General features: G+C 35.4%; 1 long non-coding RNA gene across 1 annotated transcript; it reads right to left on the bottom strand.

The window, feature by feature from the left end:
- Positions 1 to 376: 376 nt before the first annotated feature.
- On the bottom strand, positions 377 to 7,154 carry LOC148291282 (uncharacterized). Its single transcript, XR_015826524.1, has 2 exons — positions 6,614 to 7,154; positions 377 to 6,140 (listed from the first exon to the last, which is right to left on the bottom strand). It is a non-coding gene; the product is annotated as an uncharacterized LOC148291282 (long non-coding RNA).
- Positions 7,155 to 11,166: the final 4,012 nt, after the last annotated feature.

Genomic DNA, 11,166 nt, shown 5'->3' with positions numbered 1-11,166 from the left:
CAATTCAGTCCTAATTGGGCAGAATGCTAAGTTATATAACTCTTCACTGTAAGAGGGGGAATTCTCTGATTTCAACTTATTCACCTAATATTAATTAAAAACATTCACATATTAGTTTCAGAAAATTAAATACTACAATATATATGTCAAATACAAAACACTTATAACTTACATATTCCAAAAACCATTTTGGAAACAATTCACGGTGTTTCTTGGAATACAAATGTGATGGATGTTTGTTGTGCCTCAAAAGAGGTTTCTTTTTAAATTTATAAACTCGCAAGCGCACGAATCGAATATAGCATAAGCGTGTAAGAGCGAGATCGTACCCAAGGGATTGCGTGAAAAGATAGAAAACCAATTATACCCAAGTTAATTTCATTGCCAACCTAGTTGATTCAAATGGTGATTTGTTTGTTGATAAAGAAAATTAAATAAAGCATAAAACAAATATGGAAATGACAATAAACTGAAATTAAGATTTAAACTTATAAGAAAAATAACTAAGGTATTGGAATCCACACCATCATTCCATAAGATCCTAATTATTTATCTTTCAATTCCCATGGAGTAGCAATCTAGAAATCAATCTACTGCTTTCTCAAGATTTATCAATTAAGCTTGTAATTTAGATCATAAGTAAATTTTCCTTCCCTTCATAAGTACAAATTCTAAGCATAAAATGTAAACAAAATTATTTAACTACAAAGGATCAAAGTTTCCTAAGCATCCTATGTGAAAAAAGTTTATTTGAATAACAAAATATCAAAGAAATTTGTAAACTAGAAATATAAACCAAGGATGAATTAATAGATTAATCCCAACTCTTAATTACCACAAATACATGTTATAGTCACAATACACGATAGAAGTGGTGAAAAGAAGATTAATCTATTAATCATGTGAAGTGAAAATTATAATCATTGAACACCACAATATTTGAGAATTGAAAATAAAAACTAGAACTCTATTTAATAATGGTGTTTCATCCAACCTTAGTTAAGTAATTTAAATAGACATAATTAATATTTAAAACAAAACAAAGAAACTAAAATACATAATTTACATGAGAACTAGGAAAGGAAGAACAAGTTTAAAAGAGTTATTAGCTCTTGGTTCTTTCCTTTCCATCATTGTTCTCTTTCTTCCTCACTCTCTCTCTCTTTCTCTCTTCCTTTCTTTCCTTCCTTCTGCCGTGTATCACTCTTGAAATTATCCTTCCCACCCTCTTGAGTTGCTGCCTATTTATAGAAGCATGAAGTCCCTTTCATTCCAGCTGCATGTGCAAGCTGTCTTCTAGAACCTGTCTTGGTGTGTGACAGCCTGTGGATTGAGTTTTTATCCAATTGCTCCAAGTTTTGGATATGTGTTAGTCGACATCTTAATGAACAAATTTCATGAAGGATATTTATTCATTTGAGCATGGGAGAATTCGGTTTTCAGGCCTGCAAATGGACTGTACAGCATGAGCTGTAAAAGGCAAAGTTCTAGAACCCGTCTTGGTGTGTGACAGCCTGTGGATTGAGTTTTTATCCAATTGCTCCAATTTTTGGATATGTGTTAGTCGACATCTTAATGAACAAATTTCATGAAGGATATTTATTCATTTGAGCATGGAGAATTCTGTTTTCAGGCCTGCAAATGGACTGTACAGCATGAGCTGTAAAAGGCAAAGTCATCAAATCCAACTTGAGTTCTTCTCTCTTTTTGCAACACATTGCCTATTTCTCCTCCTTCTCATGCCATTGGTGGAAGACAATTAATATCTACAAACAACCACTCATTAAATACAAAAACAAAGATTGGAAATCACCAATAAAAATACTCTAATAGATTTACATAATACAAAAGAAAATACTAACAAATATAAATTTAAGGATAAAACTTGTATTAATTTTGTGCTCATCAAATACCCCCAAACCTATATTTTGCTAGTCCTCGAGCAAAAGAAAATAAAAACTAAGTAGAAAAGAAAACTAAGCCACTTTCGCAGGGATCTCGATTGCATTTAGCATATGCAACAAGCCTTTAAACCTCTAGGCATCCCTAGTAGGAGGAGTTGTGTCTCCTGAGGGTTTAACAGATACGATACCCACAAACGTTTTACTGACTCTGTAAAACAAAGTAATTAGAAAACTTAAAAAAAAGAAAAAAAAAAAAAAAAACAAAAAAAAAAAAAAACAAAAACAAAAACAAAAACAAAAACAAAAACAAATTCAAAATAAAAACAAAAATAAAAACTCAAAACAATCTTTCCGCACATTTTCTGAAAAGAAATGACTCATGCACATGACTTAAACGTTTTAACAAAGAAAGCTCAGTTTTAGACATTATTTACAAGGTGGCAATGTTCAAAACACAATATGCTTAAAGTGTAGTAGTGTGATGGCCAAATTCAACTCATTCTCTAATTTCAGTTTTTACAAAACTTCAAAAATCATACCAAGCACAAATGTAACTTCAAATCTCACCAAAGTTGTCCTCTCACAAATGAATCACTCGGAAGAGGGTTACAATGCATCACTCAATAATAAATATGAGAATAGAGTTAAACCATAAGGGACTTAACTCATAATAGAAGGATGGAAAATATGCATGACTATGATCTCAAGAAGGATGCCAAACACTTAAAAGTTAAAAATGTGTGCAATTGAACCACATGACATTTAGGATCAATTTAGGTCTTTACCATGGGTTGTAATGGGGCTAAGGGTGTAAGGTGAGTGAGAAATGAAGGATATGGATACAACAAAGTTCAAGGAACTCACAATGTAAGAGCATATAACAGTTGATTACAAGACTTTGAATCCTCACGCTTAAGATTTTTTTATTTTATTTTACGTGATCATTTAGACCACAAAGCTTTATGCCTCCATTTATTTTGATTCACACTCCTTTCTTCTATTTGAACAACCATCAATTTATTTTTTGAAGCCAATAAAGAAACTTGGACTCGAAATCTGAATCCAATGTCACTTAACCACAACTTTTCTCTTTTCTTTCACTCTTTGAGTGAAGTTCTTCTTCTTCTTTTTTTTTTCTTTTTTTTTAAAAAAAAAATGTAATATCTCTTCCCAAACTTAGCATAAAAAACACATCCAAACTAAAGCTCATGAGTTCCTTAGAAAGGTAAATTCTTGTTTTTCAGGCTAAGGCTAAGACTAATAATTGGTTAAATGAAAGAAAAGGCTTACATGTAGGCTCAAAGTGCTTACAATGGAAAATCATGCTTAAGCATGCATACGGTTAGTTTGAAAGGCACAAACGGTTCAAAGAGGGCCTTAATATCATTTCTCAAATGTCACGTAATCAAATTGCACAAGAATGAATGTTTTTTTTTTAAGTGCTCAACCAAGTCAATGAATAATGAGATCAAACAACAACTTGGATGACAAGAAAATAAGAATATGTGTATAACACTCATGAAATGAAGCACAAGGCTCAAAGCTCACATTATATGGTTATACAAGTCTAATTCATGCTTGATACAATTCTTTGGATCATGCAAGTCCCTTAACTAGAGAATTATGAAACAAATGGCAAGTGCATAGAGTGGTTCAAACATATCATGCTAGAACGATGCCATTCAGTGAATACGTGAATAATAAATTTTTTTTATATAGACATTTTCAATCAAGTCATGTAAACATTCATCACAATCTCATCTTATGTGTCCGGAAAGTGACTTGAAAACAAAATGACTCAAAACTGAAAAGAAAACAAACTAAAAGAAAGCAAGAAATTAAGTGAAACGAAAATAAGACTTGCTATCCCTTCCCAAACTTAGAAATAAACATTGTCCTCAATGTTGAAAAATTTAGGCATCAGCAAAGTTATAACAAGAAATGAAAGGGATTTAAAGTAATTAAATAAAAGAACAAACAAGAATTAAAACTACAACTCAGTTGCAAAAACAAAACAAAATCAAACGGAACAAAACTAAACTAAATACAACAGTAAGCCCTAACAACAGTTCTACGCACGCAGAAATCCAGCCCATGAGGACGTTCAAATCAATTGAAAACCAACCCAAACGAAAGCCCAAACACTTCTTTTATTATTATTATTATTATTAAAAATTAAAGAAAACAAAGAAGCGTTGTCAGAAGCGCAAGGAACGAGATTTCTGAAAAGAGAGAAGAGGGGCCGGATGTCTCGTTTACTGATAGGTCACGGGCCAAAAGAGGTGAGGGACATGTCAGCGTGCAGAGGCCGCTTTTACATCCCCCAAGCCAGAATTATTGGCTTCGTAGGAAGGCGCGGCGACTTTTTATTTCTTGAAAGCGCTGAAAGGCAGAAATGCAGTTAAGAGGGTTGGGGGACGGGTGCGGCAGATGGAGATAAGCCGTAGGGGTGCGCGAAACTCAGAAGCGCAGCGGCTAGGGTTTAGAAAAAATTAAGTCTATAAAAGGCAGAGAAAAAATGAAAAACACAAACTCCTAAACAAACAAAAGAGAAAAGAAAGAAGAAAAGAGAGTGAAAAATCAAAATGGCCTCTTCCTATCCATTTTCGTTGGATCTTAACTTAGCTCCACCGACTCAAACATGGGGCCAAGCAGTGGCACCAGTATGGGTGCCCTATTTTGCCTCCGCACGAGGGCCTGTAACAGTAAATGACTCAATACTCCTGGACAACAATGTTGCCATTGGAGTTGCGAGAAATCTAGTGACTCCTAAAGATATACGTGTGCTGGGCACAAGGGACGACAATCGGGTCGTGAGCGACGCCCTGGCACTAAGCGTGCAGAGTACAACATGTGTCGCAAGTTTGGGTCATCGCCTACTTGCGAAGTCCCATGAGGTAGAGGTGCTGAAAGGTCAGTTGGCGGCGGAGCGAAGTATAGTTGAAGATTGTCAGAGTGTTATAAAAAGCTTGAAAAGGGAGAGGTCAAGGATAGTGGAGGTGAATCGACACCAGCTAGAAGTATTGCGGGACGAGAATAAAAACCTATCAAAGATGGTAGAGTTGTACTCTCGAGACATGCGAAAGCAGCTGGAGGACCTAGACCGACCAGGGAAACGCAAGCAATCAGATCGTGAGAGAAGTTTTGCTGAAGCGAAGATTGCGATCTTTGGGAGCTCAAGTGATGAGCCCCAAGAGGCTGTGCGTGAAGACCCTGGAGAGGACATCCAGAGGGCCAAACTCAAAGCTCCTATGGTCGAGACACCGAGCACTGTGAAAAAATAATTTCTAATGTATTATTGGTGTGCCTGTTTGTTTCGCCCTTCCCCTGTATTTTTCATTTTCATTTTGTTTCACTCTTTTTTTTTTTTCCAGAAATAAAAGAAATTAAGTTGCAAAAGAAAGAGTAGCACACTTCCCAAACAAAACAAAGATGACAGCCGAAAGGGAAAACACACTTCCCAAACTTAAAATAAAACAAAGCAAAACACAAAGCACCAAAAAAAATGAAAGTAACGGGCAAAAACATAAAACACCAGAAAACACGGAGGTAAAAAGAAAAGTAAAGTGAAAGTAGAAATGCTCCCTTCTAAATGCATGTGACCGCAAAATCCTCGTGAAGCGTAGGGATCCGAGAAAAAAGGGCAACGGCTGGATAGCAATTTGGAGATCCGAAGTGGATGTCGGCTCCCTCATCAGTAGATGTCTATTTAAACCGTGCATTGGTTAAGTGTTGGAGTACCCTTCATTTCTTCCTGCAAATTCAAGAAAAACCATCAAATAATTCAGAAACAAAACAATGGCATCCTCATGCGCTCACCTTGATGATCTCAACTTTGAATTGTCCCTTGCACCTCCGAATGCCCAGATAAGGGCTCCTCCAAACCCTGTCTTCCCAAACTCTACATATCATCACGGCACGGCCTCAAACTTTGCTGAGGCAATACCGAACTTTGCTAAGGCAAGGCCGAACAGAGCAGTGCTGCTGGGAGGCATGATTGGCAGCAAGCTCACACCGGCAGATCATTGGCATATAGCACACAGGTCTGACAATGTGGCAGTGGATGAGTCCCACACTTTTACCGCGCTCCAAGCGGTCTCGGCCACAAATCTGGGCTTGCGCCTACTGGCGAGGACGCGAGAGTGTGGAGCTTTGAGCGATGAGGTGGCTTCTTTGAAAGCTCTGGTGGCGGATTTGCAGAAACGGCTCTACTTGGCCAACCAGAATGTAGAAGCACTGCAGAAGAGAAATAATGATCATGTCGAACTTTTGCAGGTTCTACAAGTAAGAGCAAGTAGAGGCAATTAGCATGATGCCTCAGGTGGCTCATAATCTGGAAACAAACATGTGATTGAGAAATTTATGTATGCATTTTCACTTTTGTGTATGTAATCACATGTTTATGAAATGAATAAGTTTTTGAGCCAAATTTCTGTGTGTGCAATCATGAAGCAATCTACTTCCCAAACTTAACAACAAATTAAATACATAAACAAGTAAAAGAAAGCAAGAATTACAGTAATAAAAGCAAAGAGAAACAAGAAATTCGGAATTACCTTAAAAAAAATAAATAAATAAATAAAAACAAAACAAAACAAAACTTCTAAACCTTACCCCCAAACCTAAATCAAACATTGCCCTTAATGTTTCAAAATAAAAGCATAGCAAATGCATGGAATAAGAGGGTAAATGATATAGAAAGACAATACCTGGAAAATATGCGTGCCAATCCCTTGGTATTTATCCATTGCAGAATAAAAGACAAAAATAAAAAATAAAAAATAAATAAAAAATAAAAAATCCAAGCAAAAAAAAGAAATAAAGACCAAAATGAAATAAAACACACAAAAAGAAAACTAAAATCTATACAAATACAAAATAAACAGTCATAAAAAATACAAAAATAACCACACAAAGAAATAAGCAAAAATTATATTGTTTTTATTTTTTTATTTTTTTTATTTTACACTTTGTAAAAAATAATAATAATAATAATAATAATAATAACAATAACTTATTTTAAAAACACAAATATACAAGCAACTCACGGATGACCAGTTAAGGGCCTCAGAAAACACAGCCAGGGGATCCGGGAAGGTTGGAGGGGTCACAATGGTCCCGCTTAAAACCCAAACTTCTTAGACACCGAAGGTGTCGCCTATAGAACTCCTAGACACTGTATTGACGAAGACACTCACTGAAGTTACCAAAAGTCAGCTCATATGAAATTTTTTTTATTTTTTTATTTTAAAAAATTTGTTTAAAAAAAAATAATAATAATAAAAAAAAAAAAAAAATAATAATAATAAATAATAATAACAATAACAAAACAAGAAAAGAGAAAAGATTGGAATGATCCCCCTTGACGCGATTAGGTCGAGCATGGATGCATTTGGAGGTCGCGACTTCTCCTACTACTCCACACTTCTCCTCCTTATGATTAGAGTTGTCTTCTTTTCCTTTTTTATTGATACCTGTACAAACAAGCACATAAAGTTCAAGCAATAAGCACACAAATTGACATAAAGAAAAAGAAATGAACTTTCTTAAAATAAAATAAAATAAAATATAAAACTTCTTCCAAGTCCAAAGTTGCACCAAAAGAAGCTTTAACGATATAACTGAAACAAAGAAATGAAAAATTAATACACAATGATATTACAATATGAACAAGAGAATTAACAAAATCAAAATTATTTTTTTTTCAATTTTTTTTTTTTTGTAATATTTTTTTATAAAAGGTTAATACATATTACAATAGAAACAAGATAATTGACAAAATCTAAATTTTTTTTTTTATGTTTTATAATTTCGTTTTTTTTTCTTTTTTAAAAGTTTTATATATATTACAAAACTAAATTATAACTAGTGGAAGAATTTAATTAACCAAAATATGATTAGTTTTCCGTTGCAATCCCCGGCAACGGCGCCAAAAACTTGTTGTGCCTCAAAAGAGGTTTCTTTTTAAATTTATAAACTCGCAAGCGCACGAATCGAATATAGCATAAGCGTGTAAGAGCGAGATCGTACCCAAGGGATTGCGTGAAAAGATAGAAAACCAATTATACCCAAGTTAATTTCATTGCCAACCTAGTTGATTCAAATGGTGATTTGTTTGTTGATAAAGAAAATTAAATAAAGCATAAAACAAATATGGAAATGACAATAAACTGAAATTAAGATTTAAACTTATAAGAAAAATAACTAAGGTATTGGAATCCACACCATCATTCCATAAGATCCTAATTATTTATCTTTCAATTCCCATGGAGTAGCAATCTAGAAATCAATCTACTGCTTTCTCAAGATTTATCAATTAAGCTTGTAATTTAGATCATAAGTAAATTTTCCTTCCCTTCATAAGTACAAATTCTAAGCATAAAATGTAAACAAAATTATTTAACTACAAAGGATCAAAGTTTCCTAAGCATCCTATGTGAAAAAAGTTTATTTGAATAACAAAATATCAAAGAAATTTGTAAACTAGAAATATAAACCAAGGATGAATTAATAGATTAATCCCAACTCTTAATTACCACAAATACATGTTATAGTCACAATACACGATAGAAGTGGTGAAAAGAAGATTAATCTATTAATCATGTGAAGTGAAAATTATAATCATTGAACACCACAATATTTGAGAATTGAAAATAAAAACTAGAACTCTATTTAATAATGGTGTTTCATCCAACCTTAGTTAAGTAATTTAAATAGACATAATTAATATTTAAAACAAAACAAAGAAACTAAAATACATAATTTACATGAGAACTAGGAAAGGAAGAACAAGTTTAAAAGAGTTATTAGCTCTTGGTTCTTTCCTTTCCATCATTGTTCTCTTTCTTCCTCACTCTCTCTCTCTTTCTCTCTTCCTTTCTTTCCTTCCTTCTGCCGTGTATCACTCTTGAAATTATCCTTCCCACCCTCTTGAGTTGCTGCCTATTTATAGAAGCATGAAGTCCCTTTCATTCCAGCTGCATGTGCAAGCTGTCTTCTAGAACCTGTCTTGGTGTGTGACAGCCTGTGGATTGAGTTTTTATCCAATTGCTCCAAGTTTTGGATATGTGTTAGTCGACATCTTAATGAACAAATTTCATGAAGGATATTTATTCATTTGAGCATGGGAGAATTCGGTTTTCAGGCCTGCAAATGGACTGTACAGCATGAGCTGTAAAAGGCAAAGTTCTAGAACCCGTCTTGGTGTGTGACAGCCTGTGGATTGAGTTTTTATCCAATTGCTCCAATTTTTGGATATGTGTTAGTCGACATCTTAATGAACAAATTTCATGAAGGATATTTATTCATTTGAGCATGGGAGAATTCTGTTTTCAGGCCTGAAAATGGACTGTACAGCATGAGCTGTAAAAGGCAAAGTCATCAAATCCAACTTGAGTTCTTCTCTCTTTTTGCAACACATTGCCTATTTCTCCTCCTTCTCATGCCATTGGTGGAAGACAATTAATATCTACAAACAACCACTCATTAAATACAAAAACAAAGATTGGAAATCACCAATACAAATACTCTAATAGATTTACATAATACAAAAGAAAATACTAACAAATATAAATTTAAGGATAAAACTTGTATTAATTTTGTGCTCATCAATGTTCTCGCTTCATCATCTCTTCATGCTCCTCTAAGTATGCTATTATCTCATCACAATTGTTCAATACGAACCAATGAGCTACCTCCATGTCATTCCTGGAAAATGACTCTCCTCGTACAGGATCTCCAAAGGGTCGTGCGCTTTGGGCAAAAATAGAAAGTTGCTCATTTCTCACACCGCCGTCATTATTGCGTTGAGGTCGATTGAAAGCTGTGTCTACATCCTTTAAATACATTGCACAGAAAGTAAGCGCCTCATATTGAACCCAAGCCTCTACAATGGATCCTTCGGGCTTCGCTCTGTTGCGTACGGTTTTTTTCAGCTCACCAAGAAGCCTGTCAAATTAAAATGAAAATATGCAAATTAGCAAGTAACATACATGTGATAAACATGCATACAGAAATAATAATGATTATATACCTTTCTACAGGATACATCCAGCGATAGTTGACTGGACCAGCGAGCAATGCCTCTTCTGGCAAGTGAACCATCACGTGAATCATACTTGTGAAGAAAGCCGGAGGGAATATCATCTCAAACTTGCATAAGACTTGGACAATGTCATGACTCAATTGAGCAATGTCTGTCTTTCGCAACGTTTTTGCCGTCAATTGGGAAAAAAATCTTGACAACAATATGATTGGCTTGACTACATCTTCCGGCAATAGGTGTCGAATCCCCACAGGAAGTAGGCGTTGCATAAACACATGGCAGTCGTGACTCTTGAGTCCAGTAAATTTACCCCCGTCAACCCTCATGCAACGTGCGATATTAGAAGCATACCCGTCAGGAAACTTTACAGACGATACGAACTGTAGAAACTCTTTGTTGTCATTCGGTTTCATTGAAAAAAATGCAAGATCCCGTATAGCTTTATCATTGCCCCTTTTCAGCCATAAACCCTTTCGTATGCCCATTCTTTCCAAATCAAGACGAGCTTTCGGAGTGTCCTTTGTCTTGCCCTTGATATCTAGAATCGTTCCCATCAATGTGTCAAACACATTTTTCTCAACATGCATAACGTCGAGATTGTGCCTCAATTTTAGTTTCGACCAATATGGGAGCTCAAAAAACATAGACTTGTGCGTCCAGTTCATATGTGTAGCAGGTCTGGTCCGACTAACTGTTTTCCCAAACGGAGCAAAATCCAAACGGTTAAGCTTTTCCAAGGTCTGATCACCGGACCATTCTCTAGGTTTTGCTCGACGCTCTTTGTTCCCGTCGAACTCTATATCCTTCTCCCGCCACTCGTGGTCCCATGGCAACCATTTTCGATGCCCAAGGTAACACACTTTTCCAGCGTGCCAACCGGAAGTTACATCTTCCTTGCATACAGGGCATGTCATATAACCCTTTGTGCTCCACCCCGAAACCATTGCATATGCGGGAAAATCATTCACAGTCCACATAACTGCCACCCGCAAAGTGAACATCTTCCCGGTGGATTTATCGTACGTGCGCACACCGTTTATCCATAAATCCTTGAGCTCATCAACCAACGGCCTTAAGTACACATCGATTGACCTGCCAGGATCCTCAGTTATCAAAATAGTCATCATCATATACTCTTTTTTCATGCATTTCCAAGGCGGCAAATTATATGGGAATACGAAAATCGGCCAAGTACTGTGATGTTGGTTTAGAACCCCG

Source organism: Prunus avium, chromosome 8 (assembly GCF_965620075.1).
Source record: "Prunus avium chromosome 8, drPruAviu1.hap1.1, whole genome shotgun sequence".
In the NCBI taxonomy this organism is placed as follows: domain Eukaryota; kingdom Viridiplantae; phylum Streptophyta; class Magnoliopsida; order Rosales; family Rosaceae; genus Prunus; species Prunus avium.
The sequence above is the reverse complement of the archived record's forward strand: the minus strand, read 5'-3'. Positions and strand labels throughout refer to the sequence as shown.